Source organism: Lynx canadensis, chromosome A3 (assembly GCF_007474595.2).
Source record: "Lynx canadensis isolate LIC74 chromosome A3, mLynCan4.pri.v2, whole genome shotgun sequence".
Classification (NCBI taxonomy): Eukaryota; Metazoa; Chordata; class Mammalia; order Carnivora; family Felidae; genus Lynx; species Lynx canadensis.
In genome coordinates this window covers 86,360,794-86,374,402 of record NC_044305.1, presented here as the reverse complement: position 1 = coordinate 86,374,402, position 13,609 = coordinate 86,360,794, and the positions used below count along the sequence as shown (strand labels likewise).

General features: G+C 45.0%; 1 protein-coding gene across 1 annotated transcript in view; it reads right to left on the bottom strand.

The window, feature by feature from the left end:
• ANXA4 (annexin A4) overlaps positions 1-7,523 on the bottom strand; it is a 60,629-nt gene extending 53,106 nt beyond the window's left edge. The window contains exon 1 of the mRNA XM_030310766.1: positions 7,353-7,523. The gene's annotated coding sequence lies outside the window, so the exon portion shown is untranslated. The remainder of the gene's footprint in view (positions 1-7,352) is intronic.
• Positions 7,524-13,609: the final 6,086 nt, after the last annotated feature.

Here is a 13,609-nt window from a genome sequence, read left to right as displayed (position 1 = left end):
TAGTCCTTACATAAATACTGATTTTACCCCATCAGGTCCAGGCATTGTGACAGAAACAGAGACAGAGGAGACAGTATCTTGCTGTCAAGGAGCATGTATGAGAAATAAACCGATACATAGCCAATTCAAAGACAGAGCGGCATGTGGTAACTTATCAGAGTTGCATGGTGGGAGAAGACAAAGCTCCCCACCCCAACCCTGCCCCCTCCCCAGTCAAATGCTCTCATGTGACTTATGCTTCCAAGGACAGATAGGATTCCAATGACAAAAGAGTTTTGCAGGCAGAGAGAGAATAGTAAAAATGAAGCTTCAGCTATGCTTTGGAAAATATTTCATTCAGGGTGGGGCTGGAGCTTTAGACCATGGAGAGAGTGGTGGGAGACAAAGGCCGGAGAGAGAATTTTCACAAATGGTTCGTTTTGTGAGCTTGGAGGCTGGACTAAATTTTCCAGGCCATGGGAAATCATACACTCACTCAGCACACACAGTAATACACACTATATGCTAGGCCAGGAGATGGAGGTTGTACAGTTCTTGCCCTCAGAGGAGCTCAGAGCTGAGAGGCCGGCGAGGCCTAGAACTAGACACAATAAGGTGTGACCGTTCCTGTGATAGGAGAATCACAGAGAGACAGGAGCATGGAGAGGCCCCTCACCCAGATTAAGTCTGCTATCAGCACAGAGCCTGCTTCAGATCCTCTGTCCCCATCCTCTCTCTGCCTCTCCCTCTCCCTGTCACGGTGCCCCTCCCCCTCCCCTGCTGGCATACTCTCTCAAAAATAAACACTTAAAACATAAAAAATAAAAAGATAACTGTACTAAGCAATAGAACAGATGTGAAAGAAAATAGGGATCTACAATCCAGGACAGAAGTTCTAACTATGGAATCCTTGGACCTGCTAGGACCTGTCCCCCAACACTGATTAGTCCCGGCTCCCGCAGGCCTACAGAATGACCTGAATTTCTGAGCGCCCTCTCACTCTTCCATCTGGGACCAGCTCCGATCAATATGCCACACCTCCAGTGAATAATGGTCTTTCTTTGTCATCCTCAAGCCTGTACATAAACTTTTCTTCTCCTACCCACCTCCAGGAAGCCTTCTCTGACCACCCACGATGGATGGAGTTAGGTACATCTCCTCTATTGTTCCATGGCAGTCTGTGCATAGTGTATCAAATCATTTATCACGCAGTCCTAGGAGTTTTGAATTATTGATTTGCTTGTTTATCTCCCTAAGGATGGAGTCTGTGTGCTGTATCTTTGAATCTCTAGTGCCTGTCACATTATATAATAAATAAGTGAAACTTTATCCATGTGGCAGGGGCTGCCAACAGCCTGCCTAGCACCTAACGACCCTTCCCCAAAGTGCTGACCTATCTCTCCTACCTTTAAATGCTGCCCCAAGTGTTGCTACCACATGGATGGGCCTATGGAACCAAGAGCAGCACACTGTCTTGGTCTGCGCCTGTCACACTCCTCACTCATCTATCACATGGGACCCCCTGGATACTTACAAGGTTAGGATCGAGTTCATCATGGACAAGTGGTATGGACACAGGCTCTACCTCTTCCCCTCTGAAAGGGTCCAGCCCCACATTCATCTTAATGTCCCAGCCCTGCCTATTCAGGCTGATTCCCCATTCTTAATCCATTATATGGTATAAAAGAGTGATAGAGCACAAAATATTGAATCAGACTGCTATATTCAAATCTTTTTTTTTTTTTTTAATTTTTTTAACGTTTCTTTATTTTTGAGACAGAGAGAGACAGAGCATGAATGGGGGAGGGTCAGTGAGAGGGAGACACAGAATCTGAAACAGGCTCCAGGCTCTGAGCTGTCAGCACAGAGCCCGACGCGGGGCTCGAACTCACGGACTGCAAGATCATGACCTGAGCCGAAGTCGGCCGCTTAACCGACTGAGCCACCCAGGCGCCCCTATATTCAAATCTTGATTCTACCGCTTGCTAGTATGTGGCTTCCAGCAAATTGCTCAACCCCTTTGTGCCTCAGTTTCCTCACTTATAGAATGGGGCAATAATGGTAGCACCCCCATAATATGGATGAAAATTTAATAAATAACATGCCAGTTGTTTGGCACAGGGTCAGGCTCATAGGAAACACTGGTGAATATTACCTATTAATATCTGTGACACGGAGGCTCTGACATGCAGAGGCAGAGCCCTCATTGACTAAGACACATCTGGCTGAAGACGAGGTCCAGGCTCTGGAGCCAAGGCTGGGCCCCTCAGTGCCAAGGTCTGATATCACTGCTAGGACTTCGACCTAGGGCCCTGCAAGCTGGTCTATCTAGTCTACAAGCTGGGACATATTCCATCTACCTCCTCTCTCTGCTTCTGCAGCTAAACACACATGAAACTGATCAGACCATTTAAATCAGAGCTTTCTCCACCATGCAGTTCAAAGCACCTTACATTCCTTTTGGAACTAGCTGGAGTGAAGTCAAATAAATAATTAATCCAACTGAAATGTATGACAAGAATGAGCAATTGCTATTACATCTCATTGGAAAATGAAGCATAATTGCATGTTAGCTCTTTGTATACAAATAAGAAAGTATATGATCATGTATTAATTTTGAGGTTGGAAAAATTTGATAATATACTTTTTTTTTTTTTAGAGAGAGAGCACACGAGCTGGGGAGAGGGTCAGAGGGAGAGGAGAGAGGGGCAGAGGAGAGAGATAACCTTAAGCAAGTTTCATGCTCAGCACAGAGCTTAATGCAGGGCTTGATCCCACGACCCTGGGATCATAACCTGAGCCAAAACCAAGAGTCAGACGCTCAGCTAACTAAGTCACCCGGCCCACCTACTTTTCATTTCTACTTCATTCTCCCTCTTCACAAACAATGTTAAATGGGTAGATGATAGCTGTAACTCTCTATTTTAAAAAAATATGATAAAAATTCAAATAATATATAAAGGTATAAAGTGGTAAATCTGGATGAACTTTACCCCCTACCTAGTTATAGCAACCACTGTTATAGTGCATACTATTGGAAATATTTAATGCATTAACAAGCATATAGACTACAAATAGCTTCCATCATTCTTACAAAAGAAACAGCATACAATGCACACCTGTATTTTGCTTTTTAAAAAATGTATCTTCAATATCAATCTGTATCTGTTTCTATCAACCTGCATCACTTTTTTTTTTTTTTTTGAGAGAGAGAGAGAGAGCACAAGCAGGGAGAGGGGCAGAGAGAGAGAGAGAGAAAGAAAAAGGGGGGGAGGGGCAGAGAGAGTGGGGGAGGGAGAGAGAGGGAGAGAGGGAGAGAGGGAGAGAGGGAGAGAGGGAGAGAGGGAGAGAGGGAGAGAGGGAGGAAGAGAGAGAGAACCCCAAGCAGGCTCCACACTGCTAGGGCAGAGCCCAATGTAGGGCTCGAGCTCACAAACTGCGAGATCATGACCTGAGCCAAAATCAAGAGATGGATGCTTAACCAACTGAGCCACCCAGGAGCCCCTCAACCTGCATCACTTTTTAATAGCTGCATGGTATTGCACTGAATGGATGTTCCATAATTTAACCAGCCCTTTGGTGATAGATATTTAGTTCATTTCCACTCTTTTACTGCTACAAACAAGGCTGCAGTATATATATCCTTATACACATGCCTCTACATACATATCCAAGTATACCTTTATGATAAATTCAGAATTCAAATTGCCAGAACAAAGGCAAAACCATTTTTTAAATTTTGACAAACTGACAACTTTTAGGGCAATTCTGAACAGTAAACCTACATAATTGCTATGTATCCATGATTGAATTTAGACAGATGTCTATAAACCCCTTGAAATTGTATGAACAATGTCAATCAAATATGTGTTTCTTTTTCTCAAGAGAACTTCATGGCTTTAATCAGATTCTCAAAGTGGTCCTAACTAACAAGGATAAGAATTACTGAGTCAAGAGATTCTTGTATAGCACCAAAAAGCATCAATAGCAGAAGTTAAAGCTAGGCAGGACCCAGAAACTTTCTGAGCCCCCTGGAGAGGAGAGGGAAGATGCTGAGGACCGATTATACCAACAGGCTTGTATCTAGTAAGGACTTCCTCCAGGGGAGATGACTCAATTACACATAAATTAGGAGAACTTGTTCCCACTCACAAACCAGTCCTTCTATGTTAGCTTCCGGTAATAATTTAATGTTACCTCTTAGGAGGAGTGAGGTGAGTGCATCAACCCAGGAATGAATCCACAGTGACTGGGTAGGGAGGTCTTTCTATTGACCTGACAAAGGGCACTCTCCGGGCCTCCTGCTCTAAGTCAGCCTGCTTATGCTGTGTTATATCTACGTCTTAAAGGGGAAGGGGGAAGTAGGGTGGATGAAGGCGTTTCCAAAGCAATTTACAGTCTGGCCTATAGCTGCAATTCTCCCCTCTTGCTGTTATGGTTCATTCTAGTGCAAACATACACTTGGGTTCTTATGCCTAGCAAAACAGACCAAGAAGCAGTATGGCAATTTACTGACCTCAAGTATCTTGAACATTTAAAAAGAATTCTTCCAAAGTGGTGCTTCAGGTTCCCATAGCAAAAGCTCTTAGTCCAATTCAAACACTGAACACTAACATGTCACTCCTAATTTCAAAATAAGCAAGGTGGAGGCGCCTGGGTGGCTCAGTCGGTTGAGCGTCCGACTTCGGCTCAGGCCAAGATCTCACAGTCCGTGAGTTCGAGCCCCGCGTCTGGCTCTGTGCTGACAGCTCAGAGCCTGGAGCCTACTTGGGATTCTGTGTCTCCCTCTCTCTCTGCCCCTCCCCCACTTGTGCTCTGTCTCAAAAATAAATAAACATTAAACAAAAATTTTTTTAAACAAGCAACGGGCCTTAGAAATCCTAAATTATTAGGGAAAATAATCTCAATATAGTAATCCATCTCAGTTTCAATTAAGCTTAAAAACAAGCAGACAAAACCCCTTTAGTTTAGACCCTTTATTTGGTCTCGGGGTGTCAAGCACTGGAAGACTATGGGATTTGATGTAATAGGTATAATAAAGAGCTGTCCTTGAGAATGGGGACAATTCCAGCTTTTACCACATTATTAGAGTTTACAGCACAATGACAGGCTAAGTTCCCCGAAGTCCTGTGTTTCTGTTAATGCTTTACTCAATTTATCAGGCATGCACATTCATTTAAGTGTTTCCAAAGCTTAGTTTCTCAAAACAAGGTCCAAGAAACACCTGAATCACAATCATCCAAGGAACCTGTTAAATATGCATTTTCCTGGACCCAACCCTCTTACACTGGATCAGAATTGTGGGGAGTGGGGCAAGAATCTGTATGCTATGCAAGCTTCCCGAGGGATTCTGAGGTACCCTGAAGTGAAAAATATGGCTTTAGAGATCATATTAGTTTAACCTACTGCCCTTCACAGCCCCATCCAAAAGGGGCTACCAGGCCCCTGCCTAGACACCTCTGCTGAGAAAGCTCTCCGTCTCCAAGTCCACCCAGCCTAGGGGTTTCAAAGGCCACAACTTAAATTCAACAGAACCTACCATCCAACCCAGCTCTGCCCAACGCCTCTCATCCGCAGGCCAAGCCCCTCAAGAATGTAGGGGCATTATTAATACGTGTCTCCATGCGCCCCCTCATCTGTAACACAAGGTTACTAACCCTACCTCAGGTGGAAATGAAGATTAAATTATTAACCAAGCATGACTGTTATTCAAAGTCCCTCCAGGGAAGACATCACAGTGCCTATCAAATTGCTGCCATTGTAGCCCTATCTGCAGTGAAAATAAACCCTCAAGAAAAAAAAAGAAAAAAGAAAAGAAACCCTCAAGGGCTAGCTTTGGGCCAAAGCACAGCCCAAAGCCCAAGCAGAAGAATTTTTTTAAAGTTTCCTGTTTTATATTTAAAAAGTATACAAATTCTGAATTCTACTCCAAAATATATGATTGTTTTAGCATAAAAAGTATTTTAACCTCAAATGTCTGGGTAAAGTTGACACCCAAGGACCCCCCCCCCCTTATTTATTCCGAAGCTTCTAGTATTCCCTGGCAGTGCCTGACACTCACCTCCATCCCTCCTCCTCCCCCTAAGAGGAGCAGGCTTAGTCTACAAACAGAGGATCAAGATGGGGAAAACAAATGAGTGGCCAGACATCAGCAAAGAAATGGGCCAAAGGATATGAGTCTATGGATGACCAGAAGGCTCACTCTTCAAGATGCTGAGGGCTGGTGTGGTTTGACTTGACTGTGCATGTTACTCTCTAACTTGCTTTCAGAGAAAAACGATCCCTAGCCAAATGTAAAAATATTTGGGAGGGAAAGTCATAGACACCCTAGATCTAATAGTCATGTGCTTGAGTGTGTGTGCGCGCATGTGTTTCCCCAAAACAAGAGAAATCTGGCCTGAGCTGAATGTAAGGGATCTGGCCTTGGCCAGATAGGGCTGGGCTCTGGCAAGGAAGGAAGGAAGCAGATTTCGGGTGGCTGTGAGTACCCATTTTCTCGTTCCTGTTCTCTTCCTCTCCTGCTTGCTCTTTCGCCTCTCTGTCATCTGACAATTCCCTGGCAGCTAAAGAGCGAGGGTTTGGCTATCAGTCGTGTTACTTGCAATGTAAGGAGGAGGTGGGATGGATAATTTGGAGGGGGGGACCCTATCCATTCTTCCCACCGTCAGCGGGAGAGAGCAGATGGCCGGCCACTTGTCACAAAAGGTGTGGGTTACTCGTTACACCTCACAGACTTGCATCAACCTGGGAAACACTTCAAGTGGGGCAGACTGTTGAAAAGCAATAGCCTCTTGGGCCCCAAATCTCCCGCTAGTCAAAGCCAAGACAAAAGAGTGAGACCCTGCCACTCTCAGGCTCAAGTCATGTATCTCATAATAACAACTGATTCCCATGTGCCAGCCAGACATTATGCTGGGGGCATTAGATACACGAAAAGAAAAGGGTAAGAAACTAGGGAAAGGGAGTAGTTTCTTAAAAAGAGGAAAGAAAGAATTCAAAAGAAAACTTAGGTATGAGATGGAGTCGGCTGCAGGGAGTATTAACTCAATCCTTTCTAGTTAATTCCCAAAGCCAGCACAGTGCTTGGCACAATGAATAACTGTTGTGGTCTCTGGTCTACTTTCTGAGCCGTATAAACTGCTCCTTCTGGAAGGTACCGGTGGATGTGGGCCGCGTTTGCCTCCGCTTGGCCCACCACGAGCGAGCCCCGGCCCGGCGGCGCCAGCTCCACCCCGTGGCCGCCGAGCCCCGCCCGCAGGCCGGCGGCGGGCACCCCCTCCTGGGCGCGGCGCAGGGCTGTCCCCGCGAGGCTCCCCGAGGCTGCTGCGCCCCCTTCCCCGAGCCCAGGATCCCCCGTCCTGGCGCCCCCTTACCGCTAGTGCCGAGAATGGGCAGCGCTCGTCCTCTGAGGCCGCGCAGAACACACCCTTGCCGGGGCCGGACAGCGGGTCTTATTCCGGGCGGACCCGCCCCACTTCGGGGTGGAGACTGAGCCCGAGTTCCTGGTCGTCCCTCTGCACACGGGACCGGAAAATCCTCCGGGGGGCGTAGCGCACCTGGGGCTAGGGGCCAGCACCGCCGCGCCCCGCGGCCCAGCGAGGGCCAATCTGGCCCCCAGGCCTGAGGGTGCACCGGGCACGTGCCCGCACCCCGCCGGCGACAGGTCTCGCTGTCCAGGCTCCCCGGCCTCGGCGCCCGTCCGGATCGCACCTTCTGCCGGGCACCGCCCAGCTCCGCGTCTGCCCCCGCAGACTCGGAGCAGCTGGACTCTCCGGGTCTGCGGCGTCCGGGCGCCCCTACACTCTCGGAGGTTTGAGCCCCCGGGCTACTCCGGCACCCTCCCCGCGCTCGCAGAGGCGGGAGTCTCGCCGCCAATCACAGCTCCCTCCCCGGAAAACTGCACTTTCTCTCGCCCAGCCTGCGGCCGGAAAAGTGGGAAGTGAAATCCCAGCAGCACATTTTGTTTCCCTCTTGCACATTCAAACGAATACCCCCAAAAGTTCCCAGTACTTCCACATCTCCCTTGAGGAAAACGGAGTTCCCTTTCCTTGGGGAAACCTTTGGGAACAGGAGTTCGGAGCACCCCCAGACCCATCTCTTCTCCCCGGTAAATTCCCAGGTTTGGTGCCGGTCGGTAGCCTCTAGGTTCGGCCAGGGAGCCGTGCTCACGCCTTGTAAAAACGGTTTCACGTGCGCTCGTATCTGCCTCCTCGAGTTATCACTGGCTTTTTGAAGGCACCGAGTCTAGGTCGTCTTTGCACACACGCCTAGTGTGGCTTCTAGCGCACAGTAGGTATTCAGTGAAAGTTTGCAGAATAAATCTTTTGAGTCTACCGGCAAATACGGATTCTATTTGACAGAGGGTAGGTAGCTTTGGTGAGTGTGTTTGCTATCCAGGAGACCAAATCCAAGTGACTATTACACCCTTAAAGCCGGAGAGGTAACATTTAAATTATTTCATTAAGATGTACCAAAAGGATGTGGTTTAACATGGTTAAGAAATGAGCTTTAGGATCAGACTGGTTTAGATTCTAGCCCTGGTTTTGATCCTTTTATCTGCTTGATAACTTAAAGTTTCTGAGCTTCCGTTTCCGAACTAACCTAGAGGAAACAAAATCAGGAGGAAAAAGAATGAAATGGGATAATTCATTTCCTGAGTGACTAGAGAAGACTATTGCATCCCTGAAAAATTAACAATTAGGCTACTCTAAAAAAAGTAAAAGGTTGGGAATGGAGCTGATGCACTCTGCCAAAATCACCTTTACTGACGGCTGCCCCTTTCTCCCATAACTGCCCTCACATCAGGTTGAGGAGACATAGTCAAAGCTAACTTTATGGGGTACAAAAGGCCAGGAATACATTTGTGATACCCTTCATATTCAAGAGCTCCTGTGGGCTTAGGCTTGGGCTAAATTTCTGCAGAAACCACACATGTATTCTGCATCTTCCTTTGCATTACCCTGCTTGTCTCAAGTACAGGTTTTTCCTGAGAGTGCTCCCTTACTGAGTAAGGCACTTACACAAGAATCTTCATCTCAGGTTCTGCTTCTAGGGAGCCTGATCTAAGACAATGTATTTTATTTTATTTTAATTTTTAAAATTGTTCTGCATTTGAGAGAGAGAGAGAGAGAGAGAGAGAGAGAGAGAGAGAGAGAGAGGGAATATGAATGGGGGAGGGGCAGAGAGCTAGAGGCACAGAATCTGAAGCAGGCTCCAGGCTGTGAGCTGTCAGCACAGGGCTCGAACTCATGAACCGCAAGATCATGATGGGAACTGAAGTCAGTAGCTTTACCGACTGAGCTACCCAGGCGCCCCAAAGATAGTGTATTTTAAAAATTAATGTAATTGTTGAAATTAAAGACTGGAAGGAAACTTCAAAGATAGCAGAATGAGCACATGCATTTGCCTCAGTTCCCACTTGAAATCCAACTAAAGCAACTGCAGATTAAAAACAAAAATCTCACAAGAACAAGGTAACAAGAGAGGAAAAAGAACAAAACTTTGGAAGCTGGAAAGCAGATAGACATGTGGTAATTGACTTAGCAGACCTGAGAAAAAGAATTCTCAAGCCCAGAGTAGGTAAACGTGAGAAGCAACATGAGAGGGGCTCTTGGGTGGCTCAGTCGGTTAAGCCTCTGGCTCTTGATTTTGGCTCAGGTTATGATCTCACAATTTGTGGGTTCGAGCCCTACATCAGGCTCTTCACTGACCGTGTGGAGCCTGCTTGGGATTCTCTCTCTGTCCCTCCCCCACTCATGCTCGCGTGCTCTCTCTCTCTCTCTCTCTCAAAATAAATAAACTTAAAAAACAGAAGCAACATGAAATTTCTCAGGATTTCTCAGGATTTCAGGATTCTCAGAATTTCTCAGGATACGTACTGATGTACCATGTGCTTCTGAAAGTAGATATATACTTAAGAATAAAAACAGTGTATATTTTCTAAGTCTGTAGAATCCCTAGTACTGCACAGCTGCCACTGCCCCTCTCATACTTCTGCAAAAGACTGAAAATATATTCTCTCGAGGGCATAAAGCAGAGGATCTCTTGAATGGGACTTACCAGGTATAGTCAAGTTATTCTGGTTATTTAAGTTTCCCTAGCAAAGTACCTCAAAACTTGGTAACCTAAAACAATGATCATTTTATTGTATCTCATGTTCTTGCAGGTCTGAATCTGGACAAGTCTTGGCTGGGCAACTCTTCTGTTCCACATGACATCAGCAAAGGTCACTTAGCAGTATTCAGCTGGCAGATAGGCCATTCTGGAGGATTCATTCACGTGTCTGGTATCATAGCAAAGTGAGCTGGGAGGCTGATCTCAGCTGGCACTCTCCACCAGAGCATCTAAGCATGCTCTCTCCACATGGCAGTCTCAGGGTAGTCGTGTTTCCTACTGGGAGGCTCAGGGCTCCCAGAAAGGATACTCTAAGAGATCCTTTGTCCAGGCAGACATTATTAGGCTTCTTATTACCTAGGCTTGAAAGCCCCTGAATGTTATTTCCATTGCATTCTATAATTCGTGCAAGTCACTAAGGCCAGCTCAGATTCAAGGGAAGGAGAATTAGGCTCCATCCCTGAATGGGGGGACTAACAAAAATTTGTTAGTAACCAAGTAAATTTTAAAGATCTAATTGGCTTTATTAATTGATTCACGGATCAGGCAGCATCCTGTCTTGCAAGTGGGGGGAACTCCAAAGGCCCACAGAAAAGGAAAGGCTTTTAAAGGTAGGGAGGGAATGTAAAAAAGGAAATTATTAGCAAAGAGTCCATTGTTTTAGACAAGGTTGCCCTCCTAAGGGGAACAGAAGGGGTCTATCAGTAAATTTCCTAGTGCTGACCAGGAAATTCCATGACTGGTTAAAGGTTACGTTCCTGGGAGGTTGGAAACTGCAGTCCGGTTAGGTATTAAGTCTTGGCTTAATGACTTGGGGCCTTGTCCTACATGATGCCATTTTGGGCCTGTGGTTTTCTATTTAACAGCGGCCATACTTAGCTAGGGAAACTGTACTGATATTGACGATCTATATGAAACTTAATATGATGAATATTGAACTTGTCAGTATTCTTCCTTCAAAGGGCTCCTACAGCATTGGTAGCCAGAGTACAGAATTTGGAATATTCTTCTTTGGGGAGAGTAAAGACCTAAAGAGATTGTCATCAGGTGTTCAATGAAACCGGAACAACCCTTTAGTGAATTTCCCTTAGCGAAGTCCTACCTGCATGCATAGAGCCTCCAGGTAGCATTTAAGATGTCACTCCTAGGGTTGCTAGATAAAATAGAGGACACCTAGTTAAATTGAATTCCAAATAAACAATCAAAAACTTTTTACTAAAGTTTAAATACATATCTACTCTAAGTATGTCCTTTATCTAAAATTCAAATTTAACTAGGTGTCCTGTTTTGTTTTGTTTTGTTTTGCTCTGACACTCTTAAATAAGAACAGACAACTGAAGGTCATCAGAATTTAAGGGCAGGATCTGACATAAATCAGAATGGAAAAAAGGAACTTTGAAGAAACAGAGTAGAGAGAGAGAAGAAAACTACAAAAAACCCATTATCAATTTCCTTTGAGAAATAAAAAGAATGAGAATAAACATAGAACAGATTCTCTAAAAATGAAATACTTAGAGAACCAAACAGAGCTCTTGTAAATTAAAAATATGATAGCAAAAACGAAAAACTCAATAGAGTGGTAGGAAGATAAAGAAATATTCTAGGATGTATAGAAAAAGGCAAAAAGAAGAGAAAGAAGTAAGAAATGATAAAAAATTTGAAAGCCAGCCCAAGACATCTGGGAAACAGAGATAAAATCAATTAAATAATTCAATTATATATTTTTAAAACTACAGGGTATTGTTATCCGAAACTGGGTTTGCCTCTTGGTGAGTGTGGAGCCAACAGACACAACCAGGTCAAAGAATAGGAAAAGGAAGTGTTTTACTTGTAACATGTAAAGGAGAACATTGGAATATTTCACCAAGTAGTGTGTCCCTGAACAACACTGGGGAAGTTTTAAGCTAAGAGTTCACAGACATTCGGAAAGGGCTTATGCAGTGATGCATTCAGCAAGGAATTTCGGCAAAAGTCATCTTTGGGTAATAGAGTCCAACTCAAAGTCACAAAAAGGCTGGCAAGGGTCAACATCATCAATTCTCTGGCTCCAGTTGGCCTGGTATCTGAGAACTCAAAGGAGTTTAAGAGCTTACAAAGTTAACTCAAGAATTACATCAGGTCAGTCTTCACTTTTGAATCAGCCCTGGGAGTTTTACCACTGATTTATTGTCCCTGATGTGATTAGCCTATCTCCTGGCTTGATAATGGCTGTTTGATCTTACATTCTTTCACAAGATGGTAGGGGGCCTAAAATGACTTCTCTGTCTTTTTCTGAGGACCCCTAATTCTTTCTGCTTGCAAATTGAGTTTCCACATTGAAAGTGCTCATTGAGTCCAACACAATGGAAAAAAACCAGAATCATATCAAGGTACATCATGGTAACATTTCAGAAGACCAGGGATATAGAGAAGATCTTACAAGCACCCAGAGGGAAAAAATGAGATTACATACTGTAAGGGGGGAAGAATTTCCTCTGCCCTTCAGGGTCCTTCTAGGTGGACTAAGAATCAAATCAACATGAGACAGGTTAACAGGAGAAAGTCAAATTTAGTAGCATACATATACAAAATCCACACAGACATGGAAATTCCAAAGACAGTGGTGTTATATGACACTTATATGAGATAAGAAGAGGGGTAGGGGTCTGAGGATACAAAGGGGAGAAAGACCATTAGCAGGAAGGTGAGAGGAGGTGTTTGGAAAACAAAAGTTGCCCTATTATGTGGATAAGTTTCTTGGGTAAAGAGGAATATGTTAATAGCTCTCTTCCTGGTACAGGCAGGCAGTTGAGGGGGAGGTAAAGAGCTTTTCTTAAATCTCCTGGGTTTCGATTGTTTAACTGAAAATAATGTTCATGCCAAAGCAGCCCATTTTGGAGCAACCTGCCATTGACCCCTACAAAACCAAGGATCAAGAGCCAGAATGGCATCAGATTTCTCTATTGCAACACATCAAACTGAAAGACAATGGAATAATGCCTTTACAATTCTGAGAGACAATTTCCAACATAGATTCTCATAGCCACTCAAGCCATTGGTCAAATGTGGGGGTTCATAAAGATATTTTCAGCCATGCAAGATTTCAAAAAATTGATCTCCCAAGCACCTTTTCTTTATTTTTATTTTTTAAAGTTTATGTATTAATTTTGATAGAGATGGCACAAGTGGGGGAGGGGCAGAGAGAGAGGGAGAGAGAGAGGATCCCAAGCAGGCTCTGCACTGTCAGCACAGAGCCCAATGTGGGGCTTGATCTCACAAACCATGAGATCATGGCTTGAGCTGAAATCAAGAGTCAGACACTTAACCAACTGAACCACCGAGGGTCCCCTCCCATGTGCCTTTTCTTTTAAAAAAAATTTTTTTTTTCAACGTTTATTTATTTTTGGGACAGAGAGAGACAGAGCATGAACGGGGGAGGGGCAGAGAGAGAGGGAGACACAGAATCGGAAACAGGCTCCAGGCTCCGAGCCATCAGCCCAGAGCCTGACGCGGGGCTCGAACTCACGGACCGCGAGAT